General features: G+C 41.9%; 1 pseudogene; it reads left to right on the forward strand.

Moving 5' to 3' along the window:
* Nucleotides 1-1888: 1888 nt before the first annotated feature.
* Nucleotides 1889-2557, forward strand: LOC147430404 (AAA-ATPase At5g57480-like; annotated as a pseudogene).
* Nucleotides 2558-22783: the final 20226 nt, after the last annotated feature.

Consider the following 22783-nt stretch of genomic DNA (forward strand, 5'->3'; position numbering starts at 1 on the left):
AAAATGGCCATAAAATGATCAAAACTGGCCTAAAAGTAGCTCAAAATGCCACATCAACGATGGTGCCATCATTGCCTAAGTAGAGAGGGAACTTTTAGAGCCAAGAATGAGCTCATTTGGGCATATAAGCAAGGAGATACATCCATTTCATTACAGGGTGCTAGTGTAGTCCCGTGTTGCTTCTACTACATGGTTGAGGCTGCGAGGCCTCCAATTAGGGTTTCCCCTCCTCAAATAACTACTTGGGCTTCTCCAATGAAGTATTGAAGATTCCATAAAATTTTCACAACAAAGAAGTGAAGCATAAATTTAGGGTTTTTAATAGGTCGAATGAGCACTGCATCTGTGCAATTGGGAGCAAGGCTACACCTAATCTTCACACACACAAGAGTTTTGAGTTAATCTTGGTTCCTTTTCAAAGTGGATCTTTCATGGCTGGAGTTCTGTTCTTTATCTTTTCAAAGTGGAGCTTTCATGGCTGGAGTTTTGCTCTTTTATAGTGTGTTTTTAGCTTCAAATCATCTATGCCTTACTTGATTTTGCCAAAGTCAGAGGCCCGGTGCTTTCCTAGTCACACTGCGCACTTCTTGACACAAGGATCTGGGTCATGGGTTTGAGTGTGGACAAGCGAGCTTAGTAGTGTTCATGGATGTTTGTATCCCCTCGCACGAAATATGTGCAATTTTCTACAAAAAAAATGTTTGGCATACATAGTCCAATTGGTCGAGTCTTTCATGATGTAACACCTCGGTCACGTGTTGTTCAATGGATAACTTGACCCCTTGGGGCTCATAAGTGTGCTATTGGCATCCTCGCCCTTCCTTGGCATGAAATACCAATAGTTGAATGCTTCTTTCCAGCTAGAAAGTTCTCCCACTGATGGTAAATATGTGCATATATACATTATGCGTGCCACACACACATATTTATCAATTAATATATATACATATTTATGCATATATATACACAAAGCCCAGGGAAAGAGAGTGTCTCACTATGTGTGTCAGAAAAGGAAAAATTGCACAAAGGGACGATTGTTGGTTATTTTAAGATTGATTAGAGTGGTCTAGCTTGTGTAACGTTGGATCCTTTTAACAAGATTATGCCATGTGGTACTTTTTTGGTTGCCTTCATAAGATTGATAATGCATGCTTTACAATAAAGAATTAATCATTGTACCTCTCAACGACAAGGTCGTACCTAGAGTGAGTGTATATCTATCTATACTCTTATAATGGGGGAAGGGATTCCGGCCCCTCCTTGTGGACATGTGTCCTCATTTCCTCCACTCGACGGGTTCAGCCCAATATGCACATCACGAGAGAGAGAGAGAGAGAGAGAGAGAGAGAGAGAGAGAGAGAGAGAGAGAGAGAGAGAGAGAGAGAGAGAGAGAGAGAGAGAGAGGAGAGAGAGGGGGGGGGGGGGGGGGGGGGGGGGGGGGGGCTCAAGGATGGTTTGGGAACTTTAGTGCTCGCCAACAACCTTGCCCAAGGCTTCCCTCCCTTCATCCTCCTCTTAACTCAATAGATAGAGATATAGAGAGTGAATTCATTTGTGTAGAGTTACAGACAATGGGAAGCTTGCACAAGTCTCTCTCTCTCTCTCTCTCTCTCTCTCTCCTCTCTCTCTCTCTCTCTCTCTCTCTCTCTCTTCTCTCTCTCTCTCTCTCTCTCTCTCTCTCTCTCACACACACCACACACACGTGGTTGTTTCTCGCTTGAACAATCAGGGTAGTGTGTGGACACACTAAGCAAGTAGGGCAACATTTCTAGGTTGCATTGTACGCGCAAAGGTAGAGCGCAGGTAGAACAATAATAATCAGTAGGGAGCTCTCTCTCTCTCTCTCTCTCTCTCTCTCTCTCTCTCTCTCTCTCCCACCCCCCCCCCCCCCACCACCAGAGGCGGCATCCACAATATCAACATTCTCTATAGGTAGGAAGGAATCTATCTAAGATCTCTTGGATCCTCCATATATTCACACACATTGCAAAGTGTGTAGATTCCTCAAAAATGGTGACCTCGCCTTGAGCCTTTGCGATCATGAGGCTCTGGAGGAGAACATCAAGGGGGTGTGTATATAGTGGACTCACACATGGAGGGAGAGGGAGGGAGGAAATAATGACTATGACAATATTGAAAAGATAAGTTTCATCCTTCACTTCATGAAATCTAAGAGGAGTATCATTGTGTTTGCGTATTTGGATCACGTCACCAAGGTTACGTAGAGATTGGGAGAAAAATCCTTTCAAGCATCCCTCCACTTTTGACACGCATGCCCTTGACGATGGCCTCTCAGATAGTATGAATGTTAATTTAAGTGTTTTCTCCAGAGATGAGAGTTTCTATCACAAGAATCTGTGTGCTTTGAGCCATGGATACCTCTTATATGACCCTCCTAGCATGAGCAAATCTAGCATGATTGTAGCCATTGCCAACCACATGGAGTATGACATTTTTGACCTTTAGCTCACAAAAGTGTCTGCCATTGCAAAACTTAAGTCCCTTTTGATAGAGACAAACCCACAAGTCAGTGATTGCCATTGATTGTAGTGTCTAGCTCTCGTACAGCTCGGGGGGGTCACCTCTTAAACATGTAAGTTATCACGTGAATTCAAATGAATGGGTTTTTAAATTGCCAAATTATAAAAAAATTTAACAAGATTATATCAACAAAGGGCATTTTAATTGATTTTAGAAAAAAACCATAGGTTTTTGAAGAAAAAGGGGTCATTTCATTAACTTAAGCATGTAAGTAAAGGGATTTTTTAATACCCTTTGAACGCACGATATATGATTAAAGATGCACCCCCCAAGTCACATAGCAATGGATGACTCACATTCTACTTTAGGTGAGTCAATAAGAAATGGCCCATCATATGAGGAGAGTAAGCTCACCCTTTCTGGGATTCTCAACTTCACCTACGATTTGTGATCATGCTCTAGAGAGGAGCGTATGTTTGTTTTCACTATCAGCTTCAAAGACATGCTTGACCTTGCTCTGTTCGAGCGTGGATGAATGGACGTGCACATTTTTCTTTCTTATTACACCTTTTTAGTCTTTAAAAAGGACAACTACGATGGATTCCCACTACGATGGATTCACATTAATATTCTGAGATTTACCTGTGTGTGTGTGTGTGTGTGTGTGTGTGTGTGTGTGTGTGTGTGTGTGTGTGTGTGTGTGTGTGTGTGTGTGTGTGTGTGTGTGTGTGTGTGTGTGTGTGTGTGTGTGTGTGTGGTTGTTAAATCTAGATAATAAGACATAATTGAATTTTTACATTCAAAAGAAAACTGGCAATGAAACAAAGAATAGATAAATACAAAAACAACTCAGTATTAGAATCATTTAAGTACAATGTTTGTAGGAAAGAGATCCCCTTTCAGTATGCAGATAGTTAAGGAACTTCCCAAATCATAATTAAGTGTTCCACCCAATGTAGGACAGCTTGCCAAAGTCAAAAATACCTTCCAAGATAAGATAGAGTCCTTACCTGCATCCATCCAAACAAGACAACAATTCAGTTAGCCTTGGATGTGCTTTACAGGTATCATGGACTATACCAGTTGTTATCCATGTCCATCTTACAAAACTTTTTTACCTTTTACAAGCTAAGTCCAAAGTAAATCATTTATATATATGTTCACAAGCTAAGTCCAAAGTAAATCATTTATATATATTTTCACAGTGTTTCTAGTCAAAGAGAACCTATATCTCTTCTAATCCAAGTATCAGATTTCCCCTCTTTTTTAAACCCCAAGTGGTATATGCCTTCAAAAAACAAACTTCTTGAGTTATACTCCGTCGGATTAATAGGTTTTATTAGTAACCAAGCCTAAATTCTTTTTATTGAGTAGGTTCTAAGTTAAGAACTGATAATGTTTTTTTTTTTCCTCAAATGGACTCTAATTCTTCCTAAAAACACAGATCACTATCTCATAGCTAGCCAAAAGGTAGCGGCATAGCCCGTCTAAAAACAACGACTAAAAAGTGAATGCCAATACCGTATTACATTGCCTTGAATAATCCAAAATAATAATGATCAAGTCTTATGAATGCCACGGAACCATATTCCCTCCAATGTTTAGAAAAAATAAACAACTTACCTTGTACAAGGGTCAAAGAGTATATGGTTTTTTTAAAAGAAATCCATACGCCGCCTTACACAAAGGGTTTTAACAGATTGCAGAAGCGACAAACAGCATGATACCCAATTATACCAACTACAGTACCAGTTGTATGATAGAATACTCATCCAAGGTGTAACCCCTTTCTAAGCCCAGATTGGATGCTTACCATACAAATGTCAAGCCAAGCAGTCGTATACTTACCTTCCAATTCAGTGCACCAAGAAAACCCTTTTCTTAAACATTAGTAACCCAGAACGGTGGGTTTTTCCATGCAAACGGATATAGTAGCCTTGATTAAAAAAAATGATAGTTCCAACTCAGATGCCCAGTATCCCATAGTCCCCAATGCTTCCGGTGTTTAAAACTTCGAAGATCAACCCCATTTTATTTAAAAAAACACCAGTCAAACAGTATGAACTGACACTGTCTGCAAACGGAAATAAACTTGCAGAGGCTAAAAAATTCAAAGGTACCATGGTAATACCAAGACCACATACCAATCATAGGAGTAATTTTGAATCCTGCTGCGCACAGCATGACAGTAAAAAAACAATTAACGACAGCCATAAAAAAAACAGTCCTTAGACCACATGATCACAAGCAGTAGATGCGTGAGGCAAGGTATTTTGAGCAAGGTATATACCGCTACCATGCCAGTGTCCGACATTTGTTAATACTTACCTTACTGTGCCAACCAATAATAGATGAATGCTCAATGTAAAACTATAGCAAAACATTCAAACACAACCAATAGGAGAAGCAAGCAAGGGTAGAAAAAAACCTGAGAAACCTGAGTGGTGAGCTCCATATCTCTTTTTGTGAAGCAAGCAGTAAGTTTTTCAAAAAAAACACGACTATTTAAATAGTGGAAGGAGGAGGGACTGCCAGTCCTATGAGCGGGAGCCATAAGTGCAGGCCGCCTTCTTGGAGACTGTGTGTGTGTGGTAGCTCTATTCGACGTGCAGATACCCATGAGTGGGGAAATCCACAACAAGGATGGAGAGGCCGCCTTCGTGGTGTGATGAAGAGGGAAAATGCAATCACGCTCGGCCACGCCAGAGATAGAGATCTTTAATTAGATCCCTAGGTTAATAACAAGGGCTATGCCCCATGGTCTTGTTAAGTAGTAATGGAATTTTAAGTACTAACCCTAGTGTTTCAATGCAACCCAGCTGTTTTCGAGCTAGATCAAAGTGGTGGTGGGGGGGGTTGTTTGTTTTGAAACAACAAGAATACTATAGTACCACGGTGTGTGTGTGTGTGTGTGTGTGTGTGTGTGTGTGTGTGTGTGTGTGTGTGTGTGTGTGTGTGTGTGTGTGTGTGTGTGTGTGTGTGTGTGTGTGTGTGTGTGTGTGTGTGTGTGTGTGTGTGTGTGTGTGAGAGAGAGAGAGAGAGAGAGATCTTTATGGTAAAGATGCAAAACTTACAAAAGACACTGAGGTGGGTGATTAGAACCTAGGTTAATTACAAGAGAAAATCCCTATGGTGTAAATAAGTAGCAGTGGCATTTAAGTAGTATGCTACCCAACTGGTCCTGGGTTAGATCAGTATGTGTGTGGGGGGGGGCGGGGGGGGGGGGGGGGGGGGGGGGGGGGGGGGGAGTTTTTAGAATTTTGAAAAATCATGAATAATACAGTATCATTGTGTGTGTGTGTGTGTGTGTGTGTGTGTGTGTGTGTGTGTGTGTGTGTGTGTGTGTGTGTGTGTGTGTGTGTGTGTGTGTGTGTGTGTGTGTGTGTGTGTGTGTGTGTGTGGTGTTGTGTGTGTGTGTGTGTGTGTGTGTGTGTGTGTGTACACCCACCCTAACCCAGGCCAATTATGCTGGGTAAGAGCCTGTGTAATAGTGTTGCAGATCTGGTTTTTATTAAACCCGTTAAGGCAATATTTCTTGATTAGTAAATTAACCTCCTCCCAATCAAGAAAAGAAGTAGAGGAGGAATAGCAAATTAGGTGTAGTAGACTGATGCAAGAGCCAATAGCAGCCTAGTGAGGCCTATTGCTATTCTTTTTTATGAACTCCACAAGTGGCAGTTTCAGGAGATCCCTTTTCCAAACAAACCTTAGGTCATACCTATCGACAGACGGGATATGAAGGGATATAGAAAGGTTAAGGAATTGGACTGATGTGCAAAAGGCCCGATTGGGTGAGATGATCTTATGGAGAGATGTGGGTTCAATTTTAAATCAGTGAGGATAACTCAGACACATTTCTTTGAGGAAGTCTATATTGTTGACACTAAGTAAGTCATCCATGTATCTATAGGTATGTCTGAACTGTGAAAGCTTATTTTTGTATGTTTCCATGGTTTTGAGACACCAGTTGTACTCAAAGAAAGCAAGGTAAATATTACACATAAGTGGAGAGCATGAGAATCTCATGGGGATGCCTAGGCATTGGTTAAAGCAAAGACCGCCTAAAACAATAGTGCAGTTACAAAGCAGCCAGGAGATGTAACAGCAAAGCTTAGCTTCATTAAAGTGTAAGGAGTGTAAGGAGTGAGTTACTTTTATCCACCTAGGTTTTTTGGAGAGAGAGATGCACCTTGGCAAGAATAGTCTTGAGGCCAAGATCCCCACCAAGGGGAATGTTTTCATAACATTGTGTAATGTCTACATTAAAAATGTGGAAGATTTGTTGAGGAAGACTAAGCCAGACTTCAGTAGAGTTTTTTGCAAGCCAAAAGGGATTGTACTGAATATGTAAGAAATCCTGGCAAATTTTCTGTTTAGTGGCACAAATAAGCTCAAATTAGGTTAGTATAAGGTCGATGCATAACATAATATCCTTAGTGATATCAGTAAAAATACTATTGGAGGCATCAGATATCCATCTGAACTTATGTTTATGAATTTTATAAGTGGGAAATAATACAAGTAACTTAGTGTTCAAAACAGGGTAGCCTAGATTCCCCAAGTGCTTTGCAATATTATCAGTAACTATTTGTAATGGAGAGTTAATACTACAAAATTCCTTCCTAGATACTCGATTGTGAGCGGTCTTCCAAGCAAGGTATTTGCATAAAATAGTGGGATAGTTAGGGCTTTTGTCAAGCCCAACAACAAACCATTTATCATAGATTTTTTGGAATTCAAAAGTTAGCTGAGATGTATGCCAAGATTCATCAGAGGTTAACCATTTTCTAGGTAGTTGTGATACTTTTTGAAGGAAGCATTCCTTCACAACTTCCCTTAAGTCCGGTAGGACTGTCATCTCCAGTTGGAGAGCAGTGACAAGATCAGTGAGGCAACTTAGTATAGCTGATAGAGCAAGGTAGGGGTTTTTGGAAAAGTTAGGTATATGATTGAGCCCTTTGGCTAAAATTCTACGTATTTTTAGTATTTTCAATAATGCTAAGATCACAGGTACAAACGTGATTACCATAGGCCTCAAAATTCCTGCAAAAGGTAGTAAATTGAAAGCAAGTACAAAGGGGAACATAATCTTGCCGAAGAAATTCATTACTGTAAATTAACTTCTTTATGGGATGTTGATACTTCCATCCTATGTGTATATTGTCGAGTAATTTGTGATTGCCAAAAAACAGATCAAAGCACTCACAAAAAAGATTTTTTGGTTGAATCCAATCAAGGAGTACATTGTGAAAGAGACAGTGTATGTAGATGAAACCATTGTCAGGATCAACTTTGTCGAGAGTTCTTGTAGTAACCTGCAATATCACCAAGGTTGAGATTTCAAAGATGTTCCTGATGGGGGGAAACCTACATCTACCTCCTGTGTAGCTACGAGCTTTTCCCCGGTTAGAGGATGAGCTAGGTGTTAGAAAGGAAGTAAAGGAGTTGGGGGTAATCAAAGAGTTGGATCTTTTGAGATTAGGGGAATCATCCTCATCAATACAAGGTTTAAGTAAACTAGTGATGATCTTAACAACTTTAAAGTTAGCATAAGTAGTTAAGTAAATTCCAGGCTCATCAGATTTTGACTCTTTCAAGATATCCAGGATTAGTCCACGGAAGATGTTGAAGGCAATCTGCGCAATTACAATTTGCTTAGCTTGGCCACCTAACCAAGAGAAAATGAGGGAGAGGTGAAAATTGACAGGTTTTTCTGGGAAGAGTAAGTCCAGACGGTTGAGAATAAACCAAACAGTATGATCGAACCACATGATGATGGATTCACAAGAGGCTTTAGGGTCAAGAAATCTGCAGACACATTTTATAAACGATCGAAAGACATTCCAGATGGATTCGTGTAAAAGTCCAGATTAGTCTTGGAAAATTCCATGTTTTCTTTGGTACAGATGTAGAGGCCCGAATTGGAGGGGCATTTGGAGTGGTCAATGAGATTGAGATTGAAGGGTGCTTTCATCAGCTCCCCTTTTTCCAAAAATTTCCCTCCTTTTAGAATCATGAGTATGCAATCTTCCACAGTAGAGGCAGGGAGGTTGGCAAGGTAAACCCATGTTTCACACAAAATGGGTGCCAGGAAAGATTTGTTGGGCAGGACCCAAAGCTGATGGTCAACCCCAAGGGATTCGATTTCAATTTGTCTAACAGGTAAGACGGGAAAAACTTTGGATATTTCAGGCACCATCTCCAGGAGGTTAGAGTCATTGAGGGAGCAAAGATTACTCTAAAATTCCTTAACTGCTTCAAGGGCTACACTATCCTGACAAAAGATTCCACCAATTTGTGGAATAGTTGGAGTGGCTAGTGTACAGACAAATGAGGGATTGAGACCACATAACTGTTGGGAATGGGATCGTGCTAGCTAGGGTGGATGAAAGAGAAACATAGTGTCAATGTGTGAGTGTGTGTGTGTAAGCAAGGTTATCACTCAAGTGAATTAGGTTCCAAGATAGAATTAGCTTGGACTCATAAACACAATCTTGAGTATTGACTTAGCTTAGCACAAGCTCACCATAGACAAGCATGTAGTGCAAAATAGATTTGTGTTTATTCATTCATGAAATGAGCTTTAAGTAGCTCTACAGCCTTTCTCCACAGTATGTGGGATAAATCCACTCTCCTCTCCTTGACTCACACTTTAGGACAAAGCTTACACTTTACAATAACTTCCTAAGAAAGTTAGATAGATCAGCACAAGAGGAGGAAAATAGGGCAAGCTCTTGCTAGTATTGTGAGGAGAGTAGGGGAAGCTGGGCTATGTATTGGGTAATTAAATTCACCCCTTCCATGGAGTCTTTATCCAGAGTAGCCAAAATTTTGACCCAATCATTAAATGATAACATATGTAAGACATATAATTTTTTGTCAGAGGTAAGAGCCAAATCATATATTAATTGAGAAGCATCCAAGCTGCTAATACATCTAAGTACAAGAGATGTGGCCACTGAGAGGGGCTCCGAGGACAATTCCAATCCTTGTGAGAGATCAAGAGTTTGCAATTTTTGAAAAAAGTGTGGTGAGGTTCACTTATACTTACCATAGTAAGTAATACAATCTTTGGCCTTCCTAGAGAAGAAGGGTTTAGTTCTAACTGCCAAAGCATTCTTTGGTTTATGGTCCCTAAGGTATAGCTTAATCTGTTTGAGAATCTTTGCATGATTCTCAGGGTTGTGATTACTGCTCATGCGGGCTGTCTTTCTATAGGGTATGCAGTCCTGAAAAAGGAACAGTATAAACATAAATAAAAGTAGAAACAGTAAATGAAGTTTTTGGGCCTGCAAACCTTAAACCGGCAAAGTCAAAGACTATAGTAGCCGTGAGGAGGGGACCAGAAATAGAGTCTATGGAGGACCACCTAACACTAGTCAACCGGTCAAGGGATTACAGACTGTGGGTCCAACTTAGAACTCAATTTTGAAGAAAATTTCCAAAGCCAGCATCCCGGTTTATCTAGAAAGAAAAACCTTATGTATAGGATGTGTGTGTAGCTGTTTTAATCTTAGATAATAAGACATAATTGAAATTTTACATTCAAAAGATAGCTGGCAATGGAACAAAGAACAGATAAGTACAAAAACAATTCAATATTAGAATCATTTAAGTACCATGTTTGTAGAAAGAGATCCCCTTTCAGTATATAGATAGTAAAAGAACTTCCCAAATCATAAGTGAGTGTTCCATCCAGTGTAGGACGGCTTGCCAAAGTCAAAAAAACCTTCCAAGATAAGATAGAGTCCTTACCTGCATCCATCCAAACAAGAAAACAATTCAGTTAGCCTTGGATGTGTCTTACAGGTATCAATGGACTATACCAATTGTTATCCATGTCCATCTTTAAAAAAATATATAACGTTTACAAGCAAAGTCCCAAAAAATACAAAACACAGTGTTGCCTTCTTCTAATACTTATCACCAAGTATCAGAATTCCCCCATTTATTATCCCAAGTGGTGTATTCCTTCAAAAAACAACTTACTTGAGTTATACTTTGTCAAATTAATGAGGTTTTATCAGTAACCAAGCCTAAATTCTTTTTATCGAGTACGCTCTAAGTTTAGAACTGATAATGTTTATTAATTTCAAATGGACTCTAGTTGTAAAAAAAAATCACTATCTCATAGCTAGCCAAAGGTAGAGGCATAGCCCGTCTAACTGTTTTAGAATCCAAAAGCAACAACTAAAATTGAATGCAAATAATGTATTGCATTGCCAAGATAATACTGATCAGGTCTACACATAGAATGCCACGGAACCAAATCCCTCCAAGTTTTAGGGAAATAAACAAATCACTCTTGTACATGGGCCAAAAAGTATATGGTTGTCAAGGCTAGGGACTTGCTACGCGCCGTGTGCGAGTCACAAAGGCTCCTAGCACACAGTCATACAACAGACAAGCTCACAAGGAAGAATGGTGTTTCACTCACCTTCCTGCGTAGTTGCGAATGAAGGATTCCGCGCCGCGAAGAAGAGGGAGACGCCGCTACGCCGCGCTCAACCGCCTCGCCGCCGTCGTGCCACCGCAACGCTCGATCACACACACACTCTCACACTCTCTCTCTCTCTCACACACACGTACACACACACACACACACAAGGAGATGGTGAAGGAGAAGGTGGAGATGGAGCAAGAGCGGCTTCTATTGCACAATGAGAGAATGAGTAAAAATTAGGTTTAGTGGCTTTTATATGAGCTCACCCCATCCACTCTTCGGCGCCCATACTTAGCCAACTAACTCCTTGAATATTCCAGTTAGAGTGAGCCTGTCATCAGCGATCACCCTTACCCTGTTCCTATTGGTCCGACAAGCCCGGTACCTGACTCTAAATAATACAACGTTTATAGATCATAGGGTCATGTCCGTGTGCCGTGAGGGTTAACATGCCCCCCTTCCTGATGTAGATTCCGTCCTCGGAAGCTATCCAGTTGAAGCTCGTTCGTCGAGATGGAAGAGCAATCGACATGGATCTGCGTAGCCTTCTTCAATCACTGCAAAATCAAACAACATTGCCACAGTAATTGCATTCTCATATACAATTAAAAATCATATGCAATTTTAGACAGACAAATTGATTGGTAACAGAATTTTAGACAATTTGTCAGCAATAAACATTAAATTGCAATATAATCAAATGCATAAACAGATGTAAAAGTAAAAAATTAAACAAGTCCGGGGTCGCTAATTTAACGGTCAAAAGGCACTAGAGCTCGACTATTAATACCATGGGTAACTTCTCAATTTTTGTTGGTCAATTAAGTTGTTTAATCGCGTGAGCCAAGTATTTGATGTTCAAGGGCTGACTAGAGGCTATACCTAGAAGACCTTGTAGTTAAGCTACGATAAAAGAAATTTCTCATGAAATCATCGCCTGACTGATTACCTTTTCTTTGACCCCCCAAAGTCTTTCCACATTGATTCAATTTTGATGTGTGTGCTTATTTTGTATGCCTTGGGTTTTTTGCTTTTCAAGGAAAAGCGCCCACACTGGGAACCTCTAGGGCTCTAATACCATAGGCGATACATGTGAATGAAGTACCAATTTAAGCAGGGATTTCTCTTCCAGCTTAAAATTTTACATTGTGGCACTTTGATTTTTTGTTTTTTCATTTTCAGCATTTTAATTTTGTAACTTTGGGGGGTCATATAACACTGTTACCCTCCCCAGGCTCATCACATTAGTAAACTCCCTTTATAATACTTAAGCTAAAGGTCAATAGGGTTAAGCCCACTAGAAAGCCCTAGTACATTTCACACAATGCTGCCTAAATCGGATTAAGAACCTAAGTAACCATTGCGTATTAGGAAGGCATTCCCCATGGTATTAAGAGAAGATTTCTAATACCTAGCTTGGTCAAACTAGCTTAGTCGGACTGCTTGACTTTTAAACCTAGACAAGTGATTATGACAAAACATTACATTGAATTAAATGTTTGATACTAAGCAAATGCGCTGAATATTATGCTACCAATCACAATCAAAGCAGACAATCATGGATGCAAAAAGATAAGGGCAATGTTAATGGACATAAAACACCTGTTTGTGTTGATGGTCGCGCTTGATTTGAAGTGTGAACGAGAGAAAGGTTCCATGAAGGTCCAAACCCTATCAATAGCAACACGCTCCTGTACACACTAGGAAACAAAAGGAATACCACCAGGAGGCACATTAGTGAGAAAAGGTACCAACACTTATTGAACACAACAAAAAACATAAAGAACCCTAACCTAATTATTTGCACTCCCCCTAAAAAGTCAAGGGAATAGGATATTGTAGAGGTTGGGGGGAAACCCTAAGGCTAAACCCCTATCCTCGTCGTCGAGATAAACAAAGTCGTCATCCATGAAACCATATGTGCCATCCGTGTAGTCATGTAAATTTTCTTCTTCATCATAGGTGCCCATGTTTACTAAGAAGGTCACTAGATGCCTATAGTCATCTTGGTCAAAAGGGTAGGCTTGTGCAATGGGAGAAACGCTCTCTACTAAGTATGGATCAAACGTGGTCAAGAGACGTATCAGCCATTCTAACTCCTCAAAATTCCTCTCACATGCTAGCGTACCTATCAAATACCATTCACATGCAAGCACTGGAAAGACCATGTGAAACATTTGTGAAAAGTAACGAGGGTACCTCTCACCCAAGGCAGGAGTGGATGACTCTAGCGTACTAGCCATATCTGTACACGCAAATAGATGATGGTTAGAGTGCAAATATTACAAGGGTCGTGTTCTTGTGCATAATTTGTTTTTATTATTTTGTGTTATGGCTCTTGCTCTTTTACTTTTTTATCTTGTTTTTGTGAGTATAAGGCTATATATATACATTCCCTAAGATTGGAGATTGAGAGGTCAGGGAGGAAGGTTGAGAGGGAAGCAAGTGAATGACGGATGTCAGCAAACACTCCCCCCTTCCTTGGGTAGATCATACCTTTTGGAATGATGTCGTCACCTTTTGAAACCAATTGTTCCAAGTTGTTATGGGTAAAGGCTTTAACCAATAGTTTTCGATCACCCTATGTGTTTCATCTAGTTGCAAGGGTGGTAAGGTACTCTCCCATGATTTTATTTGCAACATTGTTGGAGGTGGTGAATCTACAACGGGAGGTGCAAACTCTTTCTTGCTTGTATGGATATGTACAATGGTATTTCTATTTCCGTATAGGAACTACATGAAGAGCAAGAAGCTTCATTTGCTTTTCCTGTTCCTGAGCTAGGTGGAACAAATCGTTCTTTCTTTGGTACCCAAACTAGCTCTGGAGCAGGTGTGTTGCATTCCGTGATTTTTTCCTTTCCACGATTTTCAATTTGTTTTGGAGCCACAGGATTGGGTTTACATGGGCCAGGTGACAGGTAAGAGTACAATTTACGTTTGGGCACCCAGATTTGATTATTTCCTTTATAGTATCCTTGGGCTTTTAATAGTCGTTTAGGAATCCAGCGCCACGTTTTCTTACATTTCTTGGAGCGAGTGGGACGTTTCTTACGAGGCTTCCGTTTTTTAGCATCAGCCATGGTTACTAAAGAAGCTTTAGGGACCCACTTGTATGCTTTCTTTGTTATATTAGGATGGTTCTTGTGTGTCTCAAGCTTTCTTTCAACTACATCAGTTGAAGATCTAGAGAGTTGGGCTATGGGGACGTATGGTTCAACCTCCTGGACATGCAATGTCTTGGGTTTTATTTCCTTAGGCAATATCTCAGGGACTATGGCTTGAGTGGTAGGGATAAGAGTTGGTTTTTGCGTTGTGACACCCCCAGTCCCCCAATCAATAGTGCATTTGGTGGCTATCATCCACGTGCGTCCTAGGTTTATATTACCCTCCATAGTTCCAGTAGGCATGACCAAAAAGTCTTGAGCTACAATTCCATTGTCATAACTGACAGAAGTGTGCCAGATTCCAAAAACCGTAGTTTTTTTCTTGTTGACACCCTTGACTTGGATAATACTCTCAGATAGAGGTGGCTTCCCTAACTGACACCACACCCCATAGGATAGCAGATTATATTTAGCACCCGTGTCCAATAAGGCGTTATATAGCACTTTTCCATAGGCACTATTTAACTCAATAGGGTATCGTAGAGGTGTGTCAGAGTCCAACCAATCCTCTTCGATTTCCACGTGGAATGCATTTGTGACTCCAAGGTTAGCCTCTCGTTTTTGTCTTATACGTTGTTGTCGCTCCTTAGCCTCAGCTTGAGCTTGTATCTTCTTTAACTCGTTTGTGCTTTGGCGGCCTTCTTTTGATGAATGGCCCGTAGTTCTTCTTGGCTTAAAGGATCATAATATCTTTTGAATTTACTCCCATTGAGGAATCCAATGGTTTCAACTCCATCAAGAGTTTCCACACGAAGGGTACCTTGTGGGGTAATTTCACATACTCTATATGGTCCTTTACCAGCATATTTCAACTTTTTCTTCTCTTTACGTACTCCATACATAAGGACTTTATCACCAACTTTGATGTCCTTGTCCTTCACATGGCGATCAAACCACTTCTTTCTCCTATCCTTTTCCACAAGAGCATTTTGCACAGCCAACTGTCTCTCTTCGTCTAGTTTTTCTAAGATATACAAACGCTCGGTTAAGGGGTTACCATTCCATCCTTCTTGCGAAGCTACCCTAAGACTAGGAATGACAAACTCCCAAGGCATAACCGCTTCTTGGCCGTATACCATTTTGAATGGCGTACAATTAATAGCCACTTTATAAGCAGTACGATAAGCCCATAGAGCAGATGTCAACTTCAAATCCCAATCAGTGCGATGAGCTTCTACCGTCTTGGTTAAAATAGAGATTAGAGTCTTGTTGGTGCTCTCGGCTTGTCCATTAGCTTGCGGGTAATAAGGTGTAGACTTATGGTGGGATATCATAAAGGTCGTGGTAAGCTCTCTTATTACCTCATTTATAAAATGGGTACCATTATCACTAACAATTTCAAAAGGGCAACCAAATCTTGTGATAATGTTCTCAAAAAGAAACTTAGCTGTTGTCCTCGCGTCAGCTTTTTGTGAAGCCTTAGCTTCAGCCCACTTTGTTACATAGTCCGTAGCAACTAGAATATATCGAGATTGAGTGTTGCGAGCTGCGGGACTAATTGGACCTACAAAGTCTAAGCCCCATTTTTCAAATGGTTGGGTTACTTTAATAGGATGTAAGGGCATTCTGTCTTTGCGCTGTGTGGTCTTGTAACGTTGGCACTCATCACACCCTTTTGTAAAAAGTGATGCATCCTTAAATAAAGTTGGCCACCAATAGCCTGATTGCAGCACCTTTCTAGCAGTCAGGTCTCCTGAAAAATGTCCTCCTGCTATGCCCATATGTGCTTCTTGCAAGATATACAAATATTCATCCTCGCGGGCACAACGCCTAAGAATATCGTCCTTGCCTAGTCTATACAGAGTTCCGGCAATCAAACAATAGGGTTCACATTCTTTTACTAGCCTTCGAGCGATATCCTTACGAAGTTCCTTGGGTGGAAAACCATTAACTAAAAAGTTAACAATGTTCTCACTCCATTCAGGCATAGTCTCAACTATGAATAGGGAAGTATCGGGTAATTCATCATCAACTCCTGTAGGGGCTTCACCATTGGGTATGCGAGACAAATGATCAGCCATGACGTGCCTTTTACCGGGTCTCACTACAATCGTGAAATCAAACTCCAGAAGAATTAACAACCATCGTGTGATTCTTCCTGTGGAGCATGGCTTGTTTACCAGATACAGCAACGCTTGATGATCCACATAAAATACAAACTTGTTTGCCAGAAGGTAGTAGCGAAATTTCTTTACTGCATAAACCATTGCTAAACCTTCTCGCTCTGTAGTGGTGTAGTTCCTTTCAGCATCGTTCAATTGACGGCTTGCAAAGCTAATGGGATAGTCCAATTTATGTTCTCCTGGTTGAGTGAGAACACACCCAATAGCAAAGTTTGATGCATCAATATGCACATGGAAAATGACATCCCAGTTAGGTGTCCTTAAAATCGGAGCACTTGCTAGTGTTTTCTTCAATTGTTCATAGGCCTGGTCACACTCTTCAGTCCATTTAAATTCAATGAGAAGCTTGTACAAAGGACGTGCTATCTCAGCGAAAAATAAAATAAACCGTCGATAATAACCCACGTGTCCCATGAACCTTTGAACTCCCTTGTAATTGGTTGGTGGTGGTAACTCTAGAATCACTTTAATTTTGCTCTCATCGGTTGAGATACCATTCTTAGATACTATATGCCCTAAAATAACTCCATGCTTGACCCAAAATTGGCATTTGAACGGGTTCAATGAGATACGATATAACCTACACTTTTCAAACACCTTCCGCAAACATGATAGATGTTCTTTCCAAGAAGAGTAAACACAAAGGTCGTCTAAGAAAGCTTCACAAAACTCTCTCAAATATTCTTTAAAAGCAGTGTTTATTAATCGTTGGAATGTAGCAGGGGCATTTGTTAAGCCAAAAGCCATCACACGAAATGCAAACACGCCAAATTCTGTGATGAAGGCAGTTTTAGCTTGGTCCTCTAGCGCTATCGTGATTTGGTTGTAGCCTGAGTACCCATCTAGAAAGCTATAAGCTTCCTTGCCTGCAACTCTTTCGAGTACATGTTCGGAATATGGTAGGGGGTAATGGTCTCTTCTAGTAGCTGCATTAACTTTTTTGAGGTCCACGCACACCCTGAGTTTCCCATTCTTTTTTGGCACGATAACTATTGGAGACACCCATTCAGAGTGTTCAATAGGATATATGAACCCACATTTGATAAGCTTTTCTAGTTCTTCTTGAATGATCTTTGCGTACTTAGGATTCATCGGGTAGGGTCTTTGTTGTACGGGCTTCGCAGTGCTAATCATAGGGATTGTATGTTGGACCACAGAAGGTGGAACACCTTTCATATCATGGTATGTCCAAGCGAATATGTCCTTGAATTCCTTGAGAAGCTCTTTGAGGACCGCCTCTTCAACTTCTGTGAGGTCTTGGGCAATAAAAACAGGTTTTGATTCTTCACCGGGGTCGGCTAATTCTATTTCTTTAACTATTGCCGGACCATCATAGATTCCATTATTCCCATCGATAGGTATTCTTTGGGCTTTTGTGTACACAACCTTTGCTTCCCCTGTGGTGTAAGATTTGAAATGTTCTGGTGCAGGATGCAAGTCTGTGGATTCTGGTTGTGCTTTGGTCTGTGCTTCTATTTCTGCTTTCTTGTGTTGTCGAGCTAACTCTTGGTTTTGACGCCTCCTTGCAGTGCGGCTCAACTTTGGCTTGTCTATGATCTCTAATTGGGCTATGTCATGGGGTCGTGGTCTACACCACATAACATTTTGGAGATATTCACCCCAATCGTCTACCAATTTTCGATGAGCATCACATGCTCCTATATAACTGAGCCATTCTGCTGAGGATCTCTTCTTTTTTATCCTAGCACGTACATTGGCTCGATATCGACGCCTCTTAAAGTTTTTCTTTTTCTTATTTGAGACCTGCTTTTGATTTGCATTTAGATCTGGCTCACTAAAGGAGTCCTCGTTGGTGTCCTCTTCACTCTCGAGGAGCTATCATCGGTTGATGTGCTCGGTCCTTCCGAATGTTTTGACTCTGAACTTGCTCCACTCTCTAATTCATGAGATTCAGAATCCGTTTCACTCTGGGAGTCCGTGTCTGAGTCGTGTTGGTCAAAGTCTTCTATTGAGCTATCGGTGTCACTGTCAGATTGGTCTACAATTGCCTTGCCCTTAGAAGATGCATGTATGGCACTTATCATGTTCAGAGGTGCAATTTGTGGTACCTCTTCCCCCTCTGGTGTGACCCAAGTGGTTCCTCTATTTCCCCAGGTATCTATGGTTGCAGCTAGGTGTACCCAGTCTACGTTGTCTGATTCCGTCATACCCGGTAACACATCCATGTAAGGAGAATCTTGGCCAATGTCTGTATCCTTCTTACAAGTGTAACAATATTGTAGTGGGGCCGAGTGAACTGTGGTGTCAGAGCGATGATCAATAATGGTTTTACTCCCTAAGGGGTGTACCTTACCAGTCACCAAATCCACTCTAAGGACAGAGTCTTGGAATTGCAAATAGACATGATTTTTAGACCAATCATGAACCATTTGTGCTTCCCTCATGAATGGTCGTCCTAAAATCATTTCATATGACATAAGGTGTTTAGAGAAATCCATTACAATGAACGTATGTCGTACCTTGTGTCCTAGAACTTTGATCTTAAGATCCTTGAGCATCCCCATAGGTTTGGCTATGGTACCATTTGCCATCTTTACCACAATGTTAGTAACACTGAGGCGGGGTTTTCCCATGGATTCCCAACAATCTTTTGTAACGATGCTAACTCCCGCACCACCATCAAGAATTCCCTTTATAGTTAATCCCTTGGTAGTGATGGGTAGGGTCGCATTAGACTCGTCGCCTTCAAAATACTGCCCTAATTCGTTAATGGGTACCTCGATCACAGACTCGTGTCCATCTAAGTCAAGTGATTGCACATGATTTTCCTCATCAATCATAATCGAGTCAGGCCTATTTGGTTGCGCAAACTGCGGTAATCCCGTTGTAGCTCTCCGTTAAGGAATGCTCGAAGTGCAAAGAATAACTCAGGATCTCCATACAGCTTTGCTATGATCGTGGTTCGGACCTCAGAAGACATGAAGTCCACTAGTTTGGCAACATTCATTGGCATTTTGCAGGGTGTAGGTCCTTGACTAGGAACTGGTGAGGATGGAATCTCATATTCCTCAATGGGATCAGGTATTCCTTCGTTAAACATCCTTTCCAACAAGAAAGGTGTATGCTCACTTTCTGATGTCCCGTCCTCACTCCCTTCTTGGATGATACTAGATATGGCTAACGGTCTATGGTTCATGTGGGGTGGATGAACTTGCGTGGGAAACACTGTGTCATGAATTTTGACATGCATGGGTTCTGGTTCTAGTTTCCTTTGAGTCTCCTCCACTAAACCTCTTAGATGTTTCACCTGCTCAATCTCGTCTACTGGGTTTGGGTACGTCCCAATCTTCTTTTTACGATTCTTCCCTTTTTGCCCCTGCGGTTTATCTTGGGGGTCTTGGATTGGATTTGGAAACACTTGTGGTGTTTTCAGAGGCTCTTTATGGTTTTCTCTTATTCGGTTTTCATTTGGTTCCATGTTACGGTTTTCTTTGTCGGTCTTTCCCTTTGTGGTATTGGTTCTAGTCTCCATTGTCTCGATTGAATCTGAATCATCCTCGAGGTCATTCATATACACGGGGTCATCTCCTGTTCCTATGTTTGTTTTGGAACTTGGCTTTGAATTTCCCGTATTCTGCGACCTCTTCCTTCGTGTCTTCTTTTTCTTTGCTTGGATAACTGACGCGGTATCTCTCTCTTCGAGGATATGGCCTGGCCCTTGAAGCATGGACCGTGTAATCGCATAAGCGGGTGCGACGGGTGGTATTGGCGATGTCACACTAGCAATTTCGACCAAATTTAGGGGTGTGATTTTAGGCGCATTTGGGTTATAGGGGCATTGGGCAATCAAGTGATCTATGCCACAACGATTACATGTGAGTATTGGCATTGCAGACGTGCTCCCTTGATTCATTTGCATCTGTGCAGCATTCTTTTGCAGCCTAATAGGGCACTCCGCTGCCCGATGTGGTCCACCACACTCGTAGCATTGAAGAGGTGGCCTCCTAGCCTGGGTGTTGATATTTTGACCTCTGGATGCGAGAGCAGCAGCTTGATAAACCGGCTTGACTTGCCCCCAACAATCTTCCATGTAGTATATAGGACACTCTTCCAATGTATCAAGTCCGTAGGCAATACTAGTGTCTATTTCCTCCTCACAGCCATCTGCATAAGCATTAGATGGCTCGCAACCCACTTGGTTCATAGGGGCGACTCTTGGATGCGGGGGCTGCGGTCCTAGCACAGGAGGTGGTAGCGGTGTAGCTTGTACAACATTTTGAGATCTAGGGACCATGTGTTGCGGTAGTTGCTCAACAGGTGGAGCAGGCATCAATACAGGAGCTCGAGGCGCATCCGTCCAGGCTACAGGTGGTCTATTTGCCATCATACGTTTGATCATTAAACAATCCTTAGCTTGGTGACCATACCTACCACATGCGTTGCAAGTTCCATTAAATTTTACTCTAAACGTAGGGCACTCACTAGTGCTATGTGGACCTAAGCAAATGGAACACCATTGTTGCTCCCTTCTTGGATACATGTGACTATTTTGAGGGGGTCGATTATCCTTAAGAGACTCTTGGATTGCCTTGGTGAGGTCTGTCAAGAATGTCTCAAATACCTTTGGCTCATTGGCAATGGGCTTTGCAGTCATGGGTTCATACTCAATGGCTTGTGAGCTAGTGGATCTCGTGTCAGTAGACACCCTCATGCCTGCTATCATCAAGTTGTCCTCTAATTGGATTGCATTGGCAGTGACATCTTCCCAGGTTGTGATACCTCTAATCACTAGTCCATTATAGATTCCTTCATTCCTCAACCCTCGAATGAATCGATCAAGCAGTTGGTTATTGTTGAAGCGCTCATTTACAGGGCAGCGAGAGTTTAAGTGCTTTAGACGACTAATGAAGTCCCTTACTGACTCTCCTTCCTTACGTTCGGCCTTCTGTAGCTGAGATGCTACACCCCAAAGCACACCTTCTCGTATGTACTCCTTTAGAAACAACCTTCGAAGGGTAGGGTAGATTGTTTTCTCGTCCACCCTTAGGGTTCTATACCAATCTCCAGCCTTCCCACTTAATGTCAAGCTTAAGGCATTGCACTTATGTAGTTCGTTGCGTTCCCCTAAGGAATCACATACTTGTTCAAACACTTCAATGTGTTTTCTAGCATCTTCGTCCCCATTGAATTTTTGCGTGAGTTTGGCAATTTGTACTGCCTTACTTCTAGGCTCTCTATCAGATGCATGACGCATATTTTCCGCGATAGATCGACCTATGGTTTGAGCAAACGCTGCCAAGTCACCTATGTGAGGAGGCAGGGCCGGTGGAGGTACTCTTGGAATCATATGTGGGAGAGGGACGGGTACCGGTCTTGGCATATGTGTGGATGATGCAGGATATGGAACATAACCGGGCATAGGTCCACTCGGATAAGGGCTAGGGAGCGGCACTCGAGGAGCATAAACAAGTGGTACAATTGGAGGTGTGGGGGCCATGTGTGCATAAGGGGCTAGAGGCACATACGGTCGAGGCCCCATATTAGGTACTACGACACTAGGTAGTGGCACTGCGCTAACCGTAGATGTCATCGGTACATTCTCTGTCAGGCCTATCCCTGGAGTGAGCACTGTGTTTTCCTTAATAGAGGGTTGAGCCAAGTTAGGGAAGCTAAAGTTGTCGCTCGGAGGCTCAGATTGCATAGAGACCCCAGGTGAAATGACGTAAGATGGGTCCATGGGACTCATTAGAGGAGTCTCCATTTGTGATAGAGTAGGCTGTTGAGCCTTGCTCGTATCCAGAAATCTCATGGGGCCAGTTGAGAGTATATTTACCCCTCGGTTTTGCCTTTCTGATTGAATAATGCCATGGATAACATTACAGATCATTTTCTGTTGATCTTCGATGCTCGTGGCACTAGAGGTGGATTGTACAATCTCTATCCATCCTACATGGTAGGCGTGGCCAGAGTGTAGATCCGTCAACACCTCAGTGTGGAGGTCGTATGTCCAATGATCATTAATGAACAATCCTTCTAGAGTCGACGTGTTAACGGTTTCTTGTGAGGTAGAAGCAATGTTGCTCCCCGTGGTTTTACTTGTCACCAACGGTACTCTAGAGGGAACTTCTGAAGGAGGCAGCTCAACAGGGCCTTCTTGGTAAGAAGTTGGCAGGATATCCACATGGACACTCTTTGGGGGTGTGGGGTCCACGTGCGATGTGAAAGGAGAGTCCACTTCCCCACCCCCTTCGTGTGCTTCATTTGCATCAGGTTCCGAGCGAGTAGCTCTACCTAATGTTTCCATGAAACGGCTAAACATACTAGTACTAGGCTGTGGAGCTTCGGGAGGTGCATGGCCTTCTCTCTCAGTGTTTTGGGTAGGGTATGCTTCCATGATTTCTGAGTCGGAGGAGGAATCACTAGCGGCTATTTTAGGGTCTTGGGTGGTGCTACCTTGTGTCCCCGCTGAGGGTCTAGAGCCTATCGTGGATGGGTCATGGGTGTCCGTATGAACAGAGGCACCCTCAATATGCTCGTATTCTAGCACCCGCCCAGAGCGTAAGTGCATGTGCTTTTGATACCCTAAGGTGTCAAAAAGCTGCTCTAGGAGG

This window comes from Adiantum capillus-veneris, chromosome 22 (assembly GCF_014529385.1).
Source record: "Adiantum capillus-veneris isolate H3 chromosome 22, ASM1452938v2, whole genome shotgun sequence".
Lineage (NCBI taxonomy): Eukaryota > Viridiplantae > Streptophyta > Polypodiopsida > Polypodiales > Pteridaceae > Adiantum > Adiantum capillus-veneris.